The sequence below is a fragment of the Euprymna scolopes genome, chromosome 8 (assembly GCF_053919585.1).
Source record: "Euprymna scolopes isolate OS-2025 chromosome 8, ASM5391958v1, whole genome shotgun sequence".
NCBI classification, from domain to species: domain Eukaryota; kingdom Metazoa; phylum Mollusca; class Cephalopoda; order Sepiida; family Sepiolidae; genus Euprymna; species Euprymna scolopes.
The window spans coordinates 12,994,680-13,014,948 of record NC_136489.1 but is presented as its reverse complement, the minus strand read 5'-3'; the positions used below and the strand labels follow the sequence as shown (position 1 = coordinate 13,014,948).

General features: G+C 36.3%; 1 protein-coding gene across 1 annotated transcript in view; it reads left to right on the top strand.

The window, feature by feature from the left end:
• Positions 1–20,269, top strand: part of LOC145283491 (HEAT repeat-containing protein 4-like) — a 2,203,577-nt gene that overhangs the window by 908,956 nt on the left and 1,274,352 nt on the right. The window lies entirely within an intron of this gene.

Here is a 20,269-nt window from a genome sequence, read left to right as displayed (position 1 = left end):
ATTTCAAGTGTTTGTACCCGAAATTGTCGGAGGAGTTTGGTAGAGTTCTCAAAGGTCAAATCGTTGAACTTTGACTCCTTAACAGCCAAATTTCTGTCCGAAAACAGATTCCGAAGATTTTCCCAAATCTCAGTATATTGTATATCAAATTTCGAGTCTGCAGACTGAAAATTGACAGAGTTATTGCGTAGGGAAATGTACATAGACACACAGACAAGCATGTTCACTTTTATAGATATATAGATAGATTATCCGGTAAATAACGTTGAGGGTGATTAATGTAATAAAGTTTTAATATAATTTAATTAATAATCTCACCGTCCACTTGACACTCATTTATTATTATTCTCGTGTGACCTTTGGGCTTTTATAAGTGAGACACCTTAATATATAACATATAACATCTTCGATTTCTATAAGCGTAGACAACCATTGACTTTATATATATATTAGTGTCGGGACGATTGATCAGAATTGCGAATCGAAAAAATCGAAACTCTTGGGGGTATCGGAATCGAAAAAATTTGTGCCTATTTGATTTTGTTTAAAACAATGCCTTCCACTACTGGTAGTAATAATAAAATACTAAATATTTATTGATTTCAAATTAACACTAAGCTAAAAATCTATAGATCACATCCCCTATAAGGTTTTTTTTTTTTAGTTGGAAAAATATCTGCACATTTAACATGTGCAGTAATAAAAAAAATAACAACTTTGTAGTTAATAAGAATTGGAATCGGTAATTGTATCGAAATTTGGGAAAATATTGAAATCGAGAGTGAGAGAAGATTTCTATAAATATTTTTTTAAGTTCTGGTTTCTGAGGTAGAAGTTAGTTTAGCAAATAAGGAAGACAAGGAATAGTATCAAAAGATATCTTCATCATATTTTGTTTTTCCAGTACTTAAGAGATGTCTGCCTATCAAAAGTGTTGTATTTAGAGGCAAGCCTCTGAAGTGCTGTCAAATATTAGAAGTGATCAATGCGACTCGCCTATAAGGAAACGGTTTGAGTACTTGAAAACAATCTGACAAAAAAGACAGGTTTTCAAACGCGATTAAATGAAAATAGTTGGGAATTCACATTGTCCTCACAATAAAAATCTAACAAAAAAAAGAGATTCTAAATTTTTTTGATGAGGATTGGTTATGTAGTATTTATAAAGAACTACTTTCTCTAGGGAATCAAGGCATCCCTCTGAGTTCTTCGGTCATAGGTTGACCTATCGGATAACAGGGCGTATTGATTCATCTGCTCCCTAAAATCTTGAGGGAACGTCTGTCAGTCAGGACCGAACCTTCATCCTAGCAACACCTCTCCTTTTTCGTGCCCTGTCCACCGGACATCTCAACAGAGCATCGACAGTCTCCACTGAGGACAACTAATAACTGACCGACATGACCTTTCTATTCCTTCTTCTTCTACGTCAGTCCGACCTTCAACTTCTACTGCAATCTTTTACGTTGTTACTGTTGAAAAGAAGTCTGTTGTTCATTTCGGGTAGTGTTCATCAAATATATGTTATTAGTGAGTACAAACCAGTACCTTAGTAAAAATTATTTGTATAATTTATTCATCAGACTACTGCTCTCATCTTGAGTGATCTTTTCACAAAGTTTCGACTTTCTTCAGGTATATCTTGTCCAATTCGGTTCCACAAGGAAACATGGTGCAGTGGTTAGAGTACTTGGAAAAATCAGTTGTAAATGTCATATTCTCCTAAAGGTTGAAGGTTCAATCCTCAGTCTGGGTGACGGAAAAAATACAATTGCAAATTACTTAAAACCTCTATCAGTCATGGCTGACGGAACAAGAGCGTGCTACCACCATGAAGTAAATAAAGGGTTCCGTACTAAATTCTGTCCTAATTCCCGAGTTTGAAAATATCATTTCTGAGTTCGACAAGATAAACCTAAAGAAAGTCGTGGGTTACATCGACCGAAACGTTGTGAAAATCACACTCAAGATGAGGATAATAGTCCGATGAATCCAAATAATACCAATGACAAAAACAAATAAAACCTATGTATCTCTAATCAGAGTTAAGGTAACAAACCGCCATTGATGGACGTTGAGCTTTGCTCACTTTTAGATGATCTGTTAACAGCGAATTCAATTCAAATGCATAAATAGGGTACATTTATACACTTAGTTATTTCCAGCAACCGACACCGCCACAATAAATCTAAGTCATTTATCCCAGGCTTCAAGTCATGTGGATTTCTGAGGCTGTGAAGATAATAAAATCCCCTCAGAGTAGAAATGTGGTTAATACGAAAAGCAAACAAATTTTCTAATGCAAGCATGGGGCAAAATACAAAGTGAGTACTCTTCAACCTGAACCACCACGCCACATACAAGATTGCATTTTCAACTTTTCCTTCATCACCTCGGCTTTATGTAGTTTTCATTCGCCCCCCCCCCCTACTCCTGTAGGAAAAATTCATTGCCATCATGAAGTGAGAGAAAAACAAAAAGGTCAAAAATAAACTTTTTATTGTGTAGGACTTCAAGTTGTGTGTAAACATAGTATTATACATTTGCAGCATAACGATAAAGAAAATCAAACCTTTTCTAAATAGAAGTTCATTTGGATTACGTTTTCTTAGACATAACGCAATAAGAGAGGAAATAAAATATTTTGAAATTATCAGATATTTCAACTATTTACCCTCAGCTATATAACATTTGACCACCTAGGTGTAAATTTAATCCTGGTTGAGAATCTCTGGTTTATTGACGAGCACAGATTCAGCTAACCGCAGCCAAGACCGACTTTATAAGGTAACTACATTTTTCAACAAGGAGTATAGTTATCCAACTACTATTATAATTAATTAAATATATGTTAATAATTAAAAAGTTTTCCACATGTCTAATTATCCTATATACCAAATTTCAAGTCTGTAGATCAAAAATTCGTTCAGTATATATGTTGTGAAGCGTCCTCATACATACATATTCTCACTTTTATAGATGTACGAGGGGCGTGGAATAAGTAATGTCTCTGACCCACTTCCCATAGAGTAGAGCAACGAAACTTGGCACAGTTATTAGTCTTTCTCTACATAGAAAGCAAACAGAGTTATGCATTTCTCCCATCGTTTGATGCAGCTCTGGAGACCGTTTTTGTAGAACACCCCAGGTTGGTCCTCCAACCACAACGTGACTTCAGAAATCAAGGCTGCATCATCTGAGAGACGCTTTCCTTTCAAAAAACAACTTCATGGCTGGGAAGAGGTGAAAGTCAAAGGGTGTAAGGTCAGGAGAGTAGGGAGGATAGGGGAGGATTTCATAATCATATGCCCATGCTTCTGATCTGGCAACATGAGAGTTGTGGACCAAAGCTTTGTCCTGCAGGAGGAGGGTACCTTTGCTAATCTTGCCCTACCTCTTGATTTTGATAGCTTCCTTTAATTTCCTCAAAAGTGAATCATAATAGGCTCCTGTAATTGTGGTACCCTTTGCCAGGAAATCTGTCATCACTACTCCGTCCTGGTCCCAGAAGACTGTGTGCATGACCTTGCCAGCGGAGGGCTGCACCCTTACCTTCTTTGGAGGCGGTGAGTCCAAGTGCTTCCACTGTATTGACTGGGCTTTGGTCTCTGGATCATAGTGATGGACCCAGGTTTCATCCTGTATAATCAGTCTTTTGAAAAACTGACTCATCTTCTTGGCACATCTCCAAATTCATCCTTGAGCATCGATGCGTTCTTGTTTCTGGAATGGTGTTAGCAATCTTGGAATCCATCTGGCAGAAAACTTATGCATATGCAAATGGTCATGAATTACAGTTTCCACAGACTATGTACTAATCTTGACATCCTGGGCTATTTGGGGAATAGTAATGCGCCGATCTTCCAAAATGGCAGCCTCAACTTGACGGACAGATGCCTCATCAATGGCAGAAGGGGGGCGACCAGGTCTGAGAGCTGTTTCCACAGACTTTCGGCCATGTTTGAATTCACGATGCCAACGTTTTACAAGGTCATATGATGGAGCATTATCACCATAAGTTTCTTTGATTTCATCAAAAGTCTTCTGTGGTGTGCGTCCTTTCAAATACAAAAATCGGACCACTGCTCGACATTCAACAGGCTCCATTTCACACCTGACTCAGTTCAAACACCTATAAAACAGAAACTACAATTAGTTCAGAGCTGTAATTTGCCACATAACCCCTAGAGATATAAATCATTGCACATGAAAAATTTCAGCTAGATCAGACAACTGGAAGTGAGTCAGGGGCATTACTTATTGCACGCCCCTCGTATAGATTACATTTAAGCTCTAGTTTGCATTGGATATGTTGTATATGGCTATAAAATTACCATTGCGTATTCAACCCACTTCCTCTGTAATCTTGAAAGCTTAAAGCAAAAGCAAATCCAGTAGAGGTAAGAGTTAACAGAATTATATTCCTATTATGACTCACATTTTTATACTCAATCTCCAACATCTTCTGACAGACTATGTAAACAACTAGATACCGAAGTGTAATTGCCACATAGTTAATTCAAAACGTCGCGTCCCTTTCCTCATATTAAGAGTGGTTTTCTATTTAGAAAAAAACATTCTTAACATGGGAAAAAGAGGACGATTCTATGTTGATATAATGTAACATTACGCACGTTTTCACATGTAGATCCAACATGTTGTAGCAGAGTACGTGGCAAGAAACATAGGGCACGACTTTCGGTTCTTAAATTTTTTTTCTTGATTTGATAAAATTTCACGCTTGCATATAGACTTGTCTTCTGACAGCTGATTGGATAAACGCTTCGACATTTTCCTGTTGCTTGCAGAGATTAAGTTTTAAACTGAATAAGTAAACACCTTTTAGTATACAGAAGCTGGCTTTCCAAGTTCTCTCTCTCAATTAACAAAGTTGCTACCTGAAATATTTTAAACAAAAATTTTAACTAATAAACGCTTCATTCTATTTTTTGTTTTGTTTTGTTAACTGATATTAACATTTGCATTTCTTCATATAGAGATAGACATTAACATTTTAGTAATTTTGATACAAATTTATTTATGCAAGCCCACCAGCCAGTAGTCAGTTACCTTCTCCTTTCCTTTTTCTATTTTTATTAATGAAATGTTAGTAGTGTTCTGTCTAATGAGCGATGCTAGTTTAATTTAATAAAATTCTTTTTTATTAATGTATACATTTTTATTAAAGAACTTTAATTACTGTTAATACTGATAAATCGATTTTATTTATGAATAGATAAAATAAGACAATAAAATTACAAATTAATAACTTCGACATCTGGTAGGCGATGTATTTTACTCCTCTCTACAGAAGAGACGTGGCGAATCTCTCTCTACTTTACTGTTATTTTCATAGCATATGCTCAACAATACCATGGAGCCGCTTCCCAGCTATCTATGACATGGACGTTTTCAAGTCCAACGTGAGCAGGTTATTGAAGAGCTTCCCCCTTAAATAAACGATCAAATTTCTATTACAATACCAATTCACCTTTATAATTTGACTGGCCTCTTTGCGTCGACGAGTGCTGACTATATGAAGTATAAAAACAAACAAACGAGAAAACACCAAACATTAATTTGTTATGAATTGTTTTAAAAGAATCGTGCAAACTTTGAACCTTTCCTTCGTACTATCTGATATCTACAGTATATTGAAATATGTTGTATTGTTTGCTGATTATATAGACGTGATAAATTAAAAAAAAAAAAACTTTTTTGCATTTATTTATGCAAGATGGACGAATATTGAAGAAACATTTAAAATGTTGACATGCACAAGATAAAACATCACCTGCTAATTCATTAAATGTTATCACATTCTTGCAGTTCTACTTTATCACCTCAGGCACTAAAACAGCAGGATAACACATAACTTTAAGTATATATATATATATATATATATATATATATATATATATATATATATATATATATATAATGTGTGTGTGTTAGGGTTAGGGTTAGGGTGTGTGTGTGTGTGTGTGTGTACACATATAATTATTTCATGTATATTTTTTATGCAATGACCTGACAGATTCACTCAGGGATAAAACAGGGAAAATTCTGTGTAGCTTAATTGCCATGTCATTCCAAGACAATAATTGAATGTAAAAAAAAAAATGTCAACAAACAGTTGTTATTAATGGTAGAAAGAAATGAGAAATAAACAGAAAGGGACAGCGAGTAAATCAGTAGTCTGCCAATCAATCAGCCTTTCTCTCTTTTCTCTTCTCATTTACGTTTCGTCAGTATCTTTATTTATAGCAAGCAGTGTTAGTTTAATTTAAGGTTTTAGTAACTTATCCTTTTTATCGTTAAATCACTATACTTGATTACTGTTAATAATGACGAACTATGTCATATATTATAATTTTATCAAAGTAGGTTATGTATCTCTATCGTACTAGAAGACTACTCACACTTGAGAGTAGTCTGTACCTTTACGAGGCCACCATTCGCCCATGCATGGAGTATTGTTGCTACATCTGGGCTGGTGCATCCACCAATATCCCCCTCTTGGATAGAGTCCAAATAAGAGTCTTCAATCTAGTAGGTCCCACTTTGTCAACTAAGCTCCAACTCCTGTCCCATCGCTGCAATCATGGATCTCTGTGTCTGTTCTACAAATATTTTAATGGAATGTGCTCTGATAAACTCACTGAACTTGTGCCCTGTGCATATCTCTGACAAACCAGTTAGCAACAAAATCACACAAGGTCCTTAAATGCCAGAAAGTTTTCTGCCCTCGAATAGGTAGACTTTGGAATCCTCTCCTACTATCTGCTTCCTTGACTCTCTGATAAGCAGAAGTTTAAATATAATGTACACCAACATCTTGTTAATCTTTCCTAGGAATGGTCCCAAATAGTAGCCCCTTACGTTCAAGTGGGGATATACCTTGTTAGAGGCGAATGTGAGTAAAAAAAAATATATCTATAGAAAAAATAGGAAAAATAAAATTAAAAATGAATAACACGAAATATTAATTTATTAGGAACTGCCTAGAAAATGCATATGCAAATAAGCCATTTTAATAGTCGTCTTTTAATCTTTACTGAAGCAGGAAAACCCAACTCTAGATTGGATGAGAATCACTACTGTCTACTGTTTCATTGTACTCATAATAATCATATACTTGTAATCGTTTTACTTTCTTTGTTTTTTCTAACTCCCTTTCGTTTCAGCCGTTGGAAAAAGTGATAATGTTGGAAAACTATCGGAATTAGTGTTTTATGCATATGATTTAAATGGCATTAAAATTGGATATAAGCATTTGGGACCACTTCCTTTGACTTCCTCTTGATAATTTTATGCAAATGATTATAATTTTATCCAAGTAGGTTATATTTTAAGTTTTCTGGGGGTCTTGTAGACTCCAGGTGGACGTACTCAGAAATTTGAAAACGCTCCCATTCTTTTTCTCCGGTAAATTGTACAGAACAAAACACTTTTAAATTGTATGTAGATTCTCTAACCTTTTTTTTTTTCATAGGAAAGACACGAAAATCACACATTTTTATTTAATTTATATGGTACCTAACAATGCCAGTTACCCTTGCAAGTAGTAATATAGAAAAGTACTTTCCTATTAAGGAACACACACGATCTCAGAATTAAGATATATGTGCTAAAAGTCGAATGTAGCAGCAATTTCTACGAACATATACCAAAAAAGAACAGCTGGAAATAAATCATACAGCATCCACTACTGCAATGCATGCAGCGAGGCACTTAGAAAACGAATCTATTAAACCTGATATGAGAAAAGAAGGAACAACAAGCAACATTAGAAGAAGTTAGTTCCCTTTATGATGCTGGCTTAAACAGAACTGAGAGGAAAATGATAAAGAAATGATAAGGTCTTATGTAAACGAAAAGAAACTGGAATCTTAAGAAGATCTCCAGCATTCTGGTAATCATAGGAACAGCTAGGCTCATAAAAAAGGAAGAACCTAGTGCAAGAGAAATAAAAATAACTGTGCTTATAAGGATGGTAAGAATCTTAAAAAGCTCTCTCGGTTACAGTTTCTGAAATTGTGGTTGAATGTCTGACATCAGATATAATCATCTTAATCACGATATACGGCATAATGACCTTGACAAACCGGGTCTTAGGTCACCGAAGTTAAGCAGTGTTGAGCCTGGTCAATATAGGATGGGTGATTATTTGGGAATCGCTGTATGTAGAAATATATTGAAATCTGCTTGCAAAAACTGCAAAACCCTAACGTCTTTATCTACCCTAACGGGGATATACAAACGATTGGACAGCTTGTGAATTTGATATTCCCATGAAACTTCCTTCTTCAAAGGAAGCTGATTCAACCCGCCTAGAATGAATGCCGTTGCTATATAAATGATTGGACACCACAGGAAAAAACAAAAAGATAAGAAATTGAAAACCATACCAAATATAGTATAGCACGTATTGTGTGTGAGTAAAGAATACTAGCAGGGAGGTCCGACGTTGTCCAGGATTGAATGAGGATCAACAAATGTTCCACTCTCTTATACATATATCGTCATCGAAATCGTTAATTTTCAAGCAAATAGATTAATTGTCTGCTCTAGTTGGACCCATTCCCCCGCAGTGTACTGGAAGGAAGCTTCATATAACTCCCTGCAGTGACTTAGTCTACATTGCACTGTATAGAACCTTATATTGATTTTATCAAATTATATTTTAATAATAGCTTGATTTAAAGTTTAAAATGCAAAAGTCTGTTGTATTGTGATGTACCAAAAAGGGGTCTGTTGTGTAATGCGTGTCAAATGGGGGTTTCGTTGTGTTGTGTAATGGACCATGAAGGGGTCCGTTGTGTTAGGTGTACCATAGCACCATATGTCGATATGTGTACTTGTGACGAAGGGTTCATCATTATGTGTATACGTGTCACCAAATGTTTATTGTTGATTCTACACTTTTTGACCCCTACGTTACGTTGTTGCTGTCTATTTATGTTATATTCATATCTAATTGTTCATGTGCAGGTGTGTGTGTGTGTGTGTGTGTGTGTGTGTGTGTGTGTGTGTGTGTGTGTGTGATACATGTATTTTGGACATACCTTCATGCGTCTTTGATCTTGTCTACGTGGAATTAATCTTGTTCTTGGAGGGGAGGCTGGAACCCTTTTGAACGAATATTCATTTACTTCCAAGAACGATGGTTGGTTTTATATAGTTTTTATTCACTTTCCCGGTATCGATCGCAGAAGAATGGAAAGTGAATATCTTTGCTTGTGTGGTTAATTCTACGCCTCTATTTTCACACATGTAAGCTCCCTCCCCAGTAAAGGGGGAAACAACCTGTTAAACCATCCACTTTTCTTTACGGCCAAATTCCAAATCTCTATGATCTCCAGCTAACCTCATCCATGTAACATACACGTAGATCCCATCAGCTGACCAACTACTTCCGGTAAACTTGTCTATGATATGATTTTATCATATTTTTTCAGTTTTTTTTTTATCAATATTCTACATATTCACTTCCCATCCATCTCTCGAGATAGATAGATAGATAGACCGAGATGGATAGATACAGAAATAGATAGATAAATAGATAGATCGACACTTTCTTGTGTTTAACTACATAACAAGTCAAGTGTCATGGTTCAGTTGTGCTCTTAATAAACAACATTCATTGCTAACGCGCCCCTGTCTTATCAAAGATCGTACTGATTATTATATGAAATTATTTTTACATAAGAACTTGTATTAAAGCTAAACGTACATAAGTATCATGGTAAAACAGTGCTCTTGAAAGAAAATTTCATTTTGAATGTGCACCTGTCTTAGAAAAGAATCTACAGTTGATTTTATAGGATGGGCCTTTCTGCTTGTGCGGTGATAAAACTTCTCAAATGCAATTGTGATATTAGAGTGTATTAAGTGTTAAAATTGGTTACAAAATCGGACTTTTTTCTTTGATCGGATTGTTGCGATGATCAAGTTTTGATACTTATCAAAGCATTGCAATACAAAACCCATGTAAGAACACTCCCAGACACATCAAGTATCTTCATGTAAAATTTCAAAAAAAATGACCAGCTGTTCTGAAGAACATAAAAACGAACACACACACACAAAGTTCCTTTTATAGTAGATATTAGAAAAAAGCTTTAAGTAAACTAACGTTGATTAACTGACATTCAATGCGAAATAGATAAAAAAACTGGAAATTTAATTAAAATATGATGATTCTGATTTTTTGGCTATTAATAAAATGATCAAATTTAGTCTCCTAGTGGAGGCCTCTGTTATCTAGTACATATAAAAATGCGAGCATGAAAAGTAATATGGTTAAGATTAAAGTTAGAAAAGTAAAATGTTGCAGCATTTTCTTAAAATTGAATTTAACGTTATATAATCAATTCTTAATTAATACTGCAATATTTTAAGTTATAAATTTATTATATTTTTTACTAGAAATCTTATCTTTTTCTTTTCCAGTTTTAACAACTAGTTTTTTATTTTCTAAGCTTTTTTTTTTACATGGGGGTCACCACTTATCAAGGCCCGAAGGCCAATCAGGGATACGGGTTATTGCGTGTACAGTAATCAATGAGATAGTATTGTAGTAATCATTAGTATTAGGGGTTTTGATAGAGTGTCTTACTTAAGGGGGCGGTTTGTCAGAAGTTTGTTGGACTTGAAGACGTCCAAGTTGTAGTCAGGTGAGAAACAGGCAAGTGGCAGAGAGTTCCACTGGCATGCAGTTCTAAGAAAGAAGCTTTGCTCATGGAATCTACGTTTGGATTTAGGCACAGATAAAGAGTGGGGAAAATTATTGACAGTAGTCTCAGCCAGACGAGTGTTTCTTGTGAAAGATTGACGAGTGGGGACGAAGGATTGAAGCTCAGACGAGCACTTGCCATGGAAATAACGATAAAACAAAGACAGGCTTGCAACGTCTCTTCTGTTGGAGAGATGTTGCAGGGAAGAGAAAAAGGCATCCCCCACTAAACCAGAGTCTATTTTGTACTCTGTCAAGGCAAAATAGGCTGTTTTTAGCAGCCCCTGCCCAGATGTGGCAGCAGTACTCCATCCTTGGACGTACTTGGCTTTTATACAGATAGAGAATTGCATCAGTAGTGAGATATCTTCTGGAGCAGTAGAAGGATCCCACCATTTTCCCAGCGTCCCTGGCAACAGATTTGATGTACATGTTCCATTTCAAATCAGGAGTAAAGGTCAAACCCAGGAGCTTATCCTGAAGTTTGTCAAAACATGGAGCCTCCCTAAGACGAGAGCCATCCATTTCAATTGATGCCAGATGGGGATCAGAGCGTTGATGATGTAAAGATAGAAGCTTGGTTTTGGATGCATTAAAAGTGACCAGCCACCTCTTCCCCCATTGTACCACGTGCTCAAGATCAGAGGAGAGAGAATTAGAGAGAACTTTGTTATTTACGGCCTTTGATGTTGTGCCATAGATGGTCGTGTCATCAGCATAGATGTCAACGAATGATTTAATTATGTGTTTTGGGAGATCATTGATGTAGATCAGGAAGAGAGTTGGGCCCAGGATTGACTCCTGAAGGACTCCAGCATTAATACTGTGTGCCTCTGATTTCTGCCCATCAACCACTACTCTTATGAACATATCAGAGAGAAATGATTTAATGATAGAGAGAATATTTCCAGTAATACCGTAGCTGGAAATCTTGTGAAGTAGGCCCTTATGCCATACCTTATCGAAGGCCTTCGATATGTCACGAGCAATTGCCCTGGAAAGGAAACCTTGTTCAAGAGATTAACTAATCCTATGTGATATAACCGTTAGCACTTCTGTTGTAGATCTTGCAGAGCGGAAAACATATTGCATGTCACCAAGAAGGTTGTTTCTGTTGAGGTGGTTGACTACTTCTTTATTTAATATGGATTCCAACAACTTACTCATGACACACAGGAGACTTATTGGTCTGTACTGAGAAGGAGGTGACTTTTCACCTGAATTCTTAAATACAGCGCATACTGATGAGGTTTCCAGGGTATTGGAAAGCACTTCTCCTTAAGGCAACGCTTAAACAGTTTTGTAAGTATGGGGGCAAGTTCTGGTTGGAGCTTTTTCAGCACTATAACTGGAATGCCGTCAGGGCCAGTTGCTTTACTGGAATCAAGGTTCTTGATTAGCTTGGCGACCTCACCTGTATGTTGCATAGAGAGTTGTCTGTTATAGGAGGAAATACAGGGAGTTGATGGTCATTGTCGCATAGGGTAGAATTTAGTAGAGCTTAATCTTAACCAGTAGAAACCCAGGATATGGCATTAATCCATTCCGGGGTTGGGATTGTAAAGTGAAATCGCCATGTGGCAGAGCCTAAGCAAAATTTTATACAGCACATATTAAAAATTAGTAGCAAAATACCGTACAGTATATAATACTCATGGATATAATCAAATGACATTATAAATAATGCTGTGAGGCGAGGCAAATACCGTAACCAGAGGCCAGAAAAACATTGTATTCCACATCGTAACCTGAGAAAAACGTATCCAGGGTCACCGTATCCCGGGGTTCCGTTGTATTAATTTTCATGCTCGCATTAATTTATGTAATCCATGATTTTTGTAGGCTTTGCTTTGAAATAATATTTTCTTTTTTGTATTCAGTATCATACGTATTGTCAAGAATCCATAAAAAAATGATTACCTATTTCTTAAATTGACTAAATAAAAAAATCAAATACATGATGTAATTAAGTAAATAAACAGAAAAAGGGACAAAAAAGAGAGAAACAGAATATACGAGCGATGTCGCAAGCGAAAGATTATCAGCCCTAGCACGGAAAAAAGCATTTCTTTTGTTAACTCTCTGTTTATAACCCAAATAAGATGGCATGCAAGCGACATTCCTGATATCATTTATGAATATGTTGACGACGAAAAAGTTGCTATGGTAACCAACAACCAATCAGAACACAACCGTTTCTCATGTTCCTTACTAATTCTGAAGACTTTTGAACACCAGTAATTTTATTATAACTTTTGTTTTAATGAACGAAAATTGAAATATTTATTTCACAATATAGCTAGGAAGGTGACCTATGAACTGTAAAAATTGTTTGAAATTTGGTCGCAAAATGAGTGAGCAGTGAAGTTTTAAAGCAGTTCTAGACGAATAAAACTAACACTTGACCATATATTCAAACACTATTTTGTTTGAATGATTCTTTTTTTGGGACCCTATTGTGCATTGATAGAGTATAAAACTGAATTTATAATCTAGTTGGTTATATCGTCTTCTCCTTCATGATACTGTAACGTAGTCGTTAATCTTCATCAGCAGAGTGTGTTATATTTCAACATGTTCAACACGTTGCATACAGAGACAGTCGCAAAGAAACAAAAACGAAAATTCGACTCGGGTTTCTTGTTGAAATAAAAGGCATTTATTCATGGTACTTTCCAAACAATGCATTAAAACTTGTTTCAAATGTCTCTTAGTTCGTCATGTAGTTAACTAAATTCTGCTGTGTTGAGCACATGCTTTTTCTCCTCCTGTGTTCACATGTCTGCTCCTCTCTGGTCACCGCCTTGTGGATTTTTTAAATGTCTGCTTTTCGTTCCACTGCTATGTCTACAGCTTGCTCCATGAACACGGTTTTCTGACCATTGTTTTGTTTAAAGTTCAGATCACATCTTGTTTTAAAATTTTTATAATTCCTTCTCCCATTTACACGTGTTTCACCAAAAACTGCTCTCACGTGCCATTTCACACTGACACGGTTCACATGAAGACTTTTTTTTTCTCTACTTTTCTTTTCCTACTCTTTCTCTGCCGTGACGTCACTTCGTGCACATGTTTGTGCATTTGCATACGTGTCATGCTGCTGCTATATAAGCAGCCTCAGCTCTGTTATACTACCTCTTCCTCACAAAAGAGATGTTGCTAGACTTTTTCTACTCTATTCTCATGACAGATTCTCGGCTCACCTTTAATACATGCAACCCTACCTACAAAACATTCACAGCAAACACTAGTCTAATTTCAACCACTGTCAATAATTTTCCTTTCTCCCTGGTCGTGCTTAAAACTAAATGAAACTTCCATGAGCAAAATTTCTTTCCTAGAACTATCCATTAGTGGAACAGAATACTTCTCAGCTGACTATAACATGATCGATTTCAAGTCCAATGTGAACAAATTTTTGTTGAGCCGTTCTGTTAAAGAATTGGATTTTGGCAAACTGGAACCATCATTACCAATCACCACGCTGTTGTTTCACTGTCCAGCTGACACTGATTAACCCTTATCCTCGAGTGGCCTTTATGTTTTCATAAGTGGTGACTTTTTATCAAAAAAGGGCTAAGCCATCAGCGCTTCTATCTACCCTGGAAGTGAATTATTTGAATACTTCCAAACAATCTGACAGGTAAGATGGATGTTTTCAGGTGAAAATATATAAGAAAGATAAAGATAGGAATTGGCAGCATCCCGATGAGAAGAAACGATAACAAAAAAGTAGACAAAGGTTTGGTATCTGACATTCAATCTTTTCCGAAGACGGATAACGTTTTCTTGGATTTGTTGGAACGATGACAACTAGTTGACTTATATTCGGAAAACGTTGCGTAAAAGAGAAAACAAAAGAAGATAACACAAATAAGACAAGTGCAATTTCGTCGCAAATATTAATTCTATTATGAAAGAAAAAAAAAGAGCTTTTAACAATCCCATGAATAGATATTTCCGATCGGAGTTGACATCTTCAAAATAGAATAACATGTGTGAGTTGCCAGAATTGAACAATCACAAGAATTATTTTGAAACCAACGTACAAGATGATGGCTAAAACCCACGGAACAAAAATATATTGAAAAAAAAATGCTTATCAAGTTTTATCTGACGTGTCCATCAAGTAGAGAGCTCAGAGCACATGGCTTTGTACCAGACTTGCGCAGGGACAAACAGGAAATCGGTTGGATCATTCCATCGGCTGAGAAAGTAACTCCTGACTCCTGATACAATCCTGTACTTATAAAAGAATATTGTACGTCTGTAACTAGAGAACTGCTGCATCTTGAGTGTTGCCAAGAAGTGGATGGAATATGTTTAAGGACATTCCGTTATTACTAACCAGCAGAGAATTGCCATATTCGACCAAGGGAACTATCAGGCAAGTGTATGCAGTATTTTCAAACACGTACAAAACGATGACAAAAACTTGGGAAAAGGAAATATATGATGAAACTGCTTATAAATTTCCATTTAGATTATTCGGACTACTATTGTTATCTGGAGTGTTATTCTGACAGCATTTCGACCAATGTAACTTCGTACCTTCTTCCCCTGTATCTTTCTGCTGAACTCTGGAACCTGTAGGAAATTTTGAACGGAACCCTTTATTTAATAAATGGGGGTAGCATGGTCTCGTTCTGTCAGACATGGATTACATAAATTAATGCGAGCATGAAAATTAATACAACAGAACCCTTAAGCAATGTGTAATTGTATTTACTTAGTATTTTATTTGTTACAACATGGGGTCTTGTGTAAAGTATAGTGTATTAAGTAAAATTTGATTCTAGCTGACACTCTTCTGGAGCTTGAAGGTTCAATGCTCAGTGTAACACATACTAAGAATACTATGGCAGATTACATCAGATTTCTACCCGGTCATGGCTGATAGAACGAGAGCATACTACCCCCATAAATTAAATAAAGAGTTCCATTGCAAATTCCATACAGATTCGCAAGTTCAGAAGAACGATTCCCGAGTTTGAGTAAATATACCTGAAGAAGGTCGGGACTTCATCGGCCAAAACGGTATGAGAATCGCATGCAAGATGAGAACATTAGTCTAATAATTTTTGATTCTAAATTTAGGAATAAATATTGAAATTAAGATAATCTTGCTTAATTGGTGTTTGATGACTATAAATCAGATTTAATGCAAATCTGAAATATTTGACTTTTGAATTGGGATTTACTTCGCATATTATATCCTGTAGTGATCATTTAAAAATCCTACAAAAAATTGAAATTTGTGGAATATTTATTAATTAGTCTCTAAAGGTAATTTGTTTGTGTGTATGTGCGCGTATGAATTCATGCACTATAGACTCCGAAACGGCTGGGCCGATTTCTTTGAATTTTCACAAAAATGTATTTATGTGTCTGTAAATGTTTGTAGGATTTCTATCGGAATGCTTCTGATAATTATTGCAAATCCATATTGAGAAAATCCCGCTGAAGAAAGAACAGTCCAATTTTGATCTTGCTTTAAAAGTCTCTTAGTTCACCATGTACTTAACTACATTCTGCCGTGTCGAGCACATGCTTTTTCTCCTATTGTGTCGACATGTCTGCTCCACTCCAGTCACCACTATTTGCTTTTTTTGTAAATCTCTGCATTTCTTTCGGCTGCTATGTCTGCAGCTCGCCCCATGCACATAATCGTCTGACCGTTTTTGCTTAAAGTTCAGACTACATCCTACTTTAAAATATCCTTTTGGTTCCTCAAAAAATGCTCTCACTGCCCACATGCCATCTCACTCTGACAGACGATTGCCACATGGTTCCTTTTTTCTCTCTGCTTTTTTCCCTACTCTTTCTCTGCCGTAACGTCACTTCGTGCACCTGTTTGTCATTTGCATACGTGTCATTCTGCTGCTACATAAGCGTTCTCGGCTCTGTTACACTACCTCTTTCTCACAGGAGAGATGTTGCTAGTCTTTCTCTGCTCTATTCTCATGGCAGGTTCTCGGCTCAACTTCAGTATGTGCGACCCTCCCTATAAAACATTCACAACAAACACCTAACATCACAAGTAGATTTGAGAAGTTTTATCACTGCACAAGCAGAGGATCTGGTCGTATAAAATCAACAGTAAATTATTTGATAAAACTGGGGTAAGTTCGAAATGAATGTTTTTTGTTTAGAGCACAATTGAACTATGATATTAACATTTACATTTTAAACTGTAATTCAAGCCATTATATAAAAATAATTTAATAAACTCAACAGTAGATTCTTTACAGTGCAATGTAGACTACAATAGATTGTGAACTGAGACATTGCCTTGGAACTGCAGAAGTCGCTGGAAGCAGCTGAAATGAGCTGGAAACCACAGGAGAAAGCAGAAATACCTGGAAGTTATGGGCATATGCCTTTCGATCTAATAGGCGTTTACTCAGATCACACACACACACACACACACACACACACACACACACACACACACACACACACACACACACACACACACAATTACAAACCGGTTACCTGCCCCTGTGATTTCCGTTTCAACCGACAGGCGGCGTTTGCACTTCTTCCTGTTTCGTTTTCTTTCTCGTTTCCTCCTGTTTCATTCGAATCATTGACGTTAGAACAAGTTCGTTCTTGTCCATGTGAGAGACACGTTTTAACTCACATCTCGGCAGAAGTGTAATCCTTTCAAGGTAAGGATGGCCTCTCGTATATCCTCACATACGCATACACAATGAATATTCAACGCATCCAGGCGCACGTATACACAAGAATATATATGCGACGAACATTCTGACCTCATACACATGTGTACAATGACCTCATACATAAAACGGACAACTTCATGCATAATATATACGTACATACACGCGTGTACACAAAACACTCTCTTAATGTTTTCACTTTCTATATTTAAATAAAACATCTTATGTATGTAACTCGATTCTTACGTCTCCTTTTTATCGTTATCCTTTTTAAATGTCTTCTTATATGTACTCATAAAACATGCTCTTTATTGTCGATTGTTTGTTAATCTGACACAACTATGAACGACGACCTTCGACCTTCAAGTAAACGCAGCCTATAACCGATAACTAATCTGCCACAAAGTGAGCCGGAGTTGAAGCAGATTTAGGAATTCAGGAACTGGAGTGGCAGGCTGTAAGGTGGGAACCTAGGAAGTAAGCAGCAGTAAAAGTTGACTGTTCATCGCATTCTGCAACTCCTGGTTCCCATGACAACCACCCTGACTTGATGAGAGTCAACTCGGGAGTTCTAGCTCCTGAACTGAACTGGGGATTGACTGTGAAAGCTGCCACTACCAGTTATGGTGTCACTAAACAACGGATGACTATAATTAATTTCACACCATATTACTTATAGTTTTCTGCCACTCTTCATAATGTTTGACCTCTAATTCTTTTCTTTTTTTTTTTTTTTTTGTGATGGACATTTGTACATTTTCACTCTTTTCCCAATATGGGACCACCAAGTTTCAATGGGATTTTGGTCTGGGAATTGAGGGGGCAACTTCATCACTGTAATCCTTTTTTTTCTCTCAAACCAACCGTTTGACATATGGCATGGGCATTGTCTTGTTTGATTACATCATTTGAGATGTAATTATTAGATATTTTCGTCAAACATGTTTGGTAAATCTGGTCCAGCATGTTAGTATAAATTGTGGAGCTCATTCTGCCCTCTGTCCAGTGCATGAAGAAGTCATGCAGCCCCAAACCATTATGCTTCCTCCTTCAAATTTGACAGTTGGAACTACACCATCAGGATGAAATGCCTCTCCTTCCCTATGAACATAAATCGCTCCAGGGGTGTCAAAAATCTAATGAAAAAATGAGAATTTGCTAAAATCTTTGAATAGATGTGATGGATGCGTATTCACATAAAAATTCAACAGTTCCTTTCAAAGTTTAGAAAATAGAAGCTGTTAACTTACCTTAAATTTACTTTCGTCAGGTGTCCAATTTTCATGTTTTTTTTTTTTACAAATTCCAGTTGTTTTTTCTTGTTGGCCTGAGACAAGTATGACTTCTTCCTTGCTTTGCAATATGTTAATCTCGCTTCTATAAACTGTCTTCTTACTGTTTGAGCTGATATGTTTTTGTTTGCATCTTCCCTAAGTTCACAGCAAACTCTGAAGAACTTTCCCTCCTATCTGTAAGGGATGCTCTTTTCAAATATCTGTCTTCCTTGGCGTTTGTAGATTATTTACGGCCTTGTCCTTTTCTGATTTTGAAAAACTTTTTAATCGTTACTTTAACTCCCTTCCTGAAACATTCCATCATTCTGGCAATTCCTACCTGAGAATATCCTTCACCAGATAAAGTAACAGTTTGTATCCTTTTAATCTCTAAAAGCTGATTATTTGGAGGCATTTACAATTAAATATACTACTATAGCACTGGAAGGAATAAAATATTACCTGGAAAATAAGAAACGTTTAGTATGACAATGAAGAATTTTGAATATTGGAATGAATTTAGTACAAAACTCAGCTAAAACTCTTGTAAGAAGCTTTAAAGCAAACACATACTTTAATCTACTGTTAAATATTTTACATTGGCTCTCAACTGTTCACTGTACAATCCTTAATCTTTAAATGAGTATGTTTAAACTATTATCTAAGTTTTTCATAAGTGTTCCATAATTTTTACCATGGCTGTATATATATATATATATATATATATATATATATATATAGAGAGAGAGAGAGAGTCATCCACATACAGTACTGTTTCGCTGTTTCACGGCTCATCAGTGCGGCTAGACAGGCAACTACCTCAAGCCAGGATTGAAACCCGACTGCCTGTACGACATATATAGGGTGCCCAAAAATGATTTGACACATTTGGCGGTCAAAAATAAATTAAATAACAATTAAATAAAGAAAAAACAATTGTTTAAATGTACGTAAAATTCCATTTTATTTTAATTAGGTAAAAATTCACTTATATCAGTATTTATGCATTTGTTTTAAGGAAATGTTCTCGAATCATTTGATTTCTTTGCTAGTGATATTGTAGAAGACTAGGATATATAAATCCTAATCCCGTTACAAAAGAAAAATAATGAAACGAATGGAAAGAAGGAAACAAAGACTCAATTGCTGGAATAGATAAACGGGTCGTTTATTTACTGTTGAAAGAATGGATGTTTTAGATATAACATGTGCTCATGTCCGCGCGGGTGTAACCATCGTTTGTTGCTGCTTATTGCTCTTGCTTTTATACTTGTTTCCGGTGGTCTTTTGCGCATGTGTGGATTTCCTTTGAAAGGGGAAGTGACGTTGTCCATGCGTGCATGTATGTGCATACGTTAGCGTGTGTGTGTATACACGTGAATGTGAGTGTATGTACGCGAACGTGAATATATGTGCGTGTGTGGACGTGGGCGCGTATGTTTGTGTGCGCGTATGTATATGACAAGTAATATAGCTTGAGATGTGAACGCATGTTTTTGTGTGAGACTAGAAAAGGCTCGCGTAATATAAACCCATGCGATATTGTTTTGTGAGGATATTTGAAGTCAAAAGTA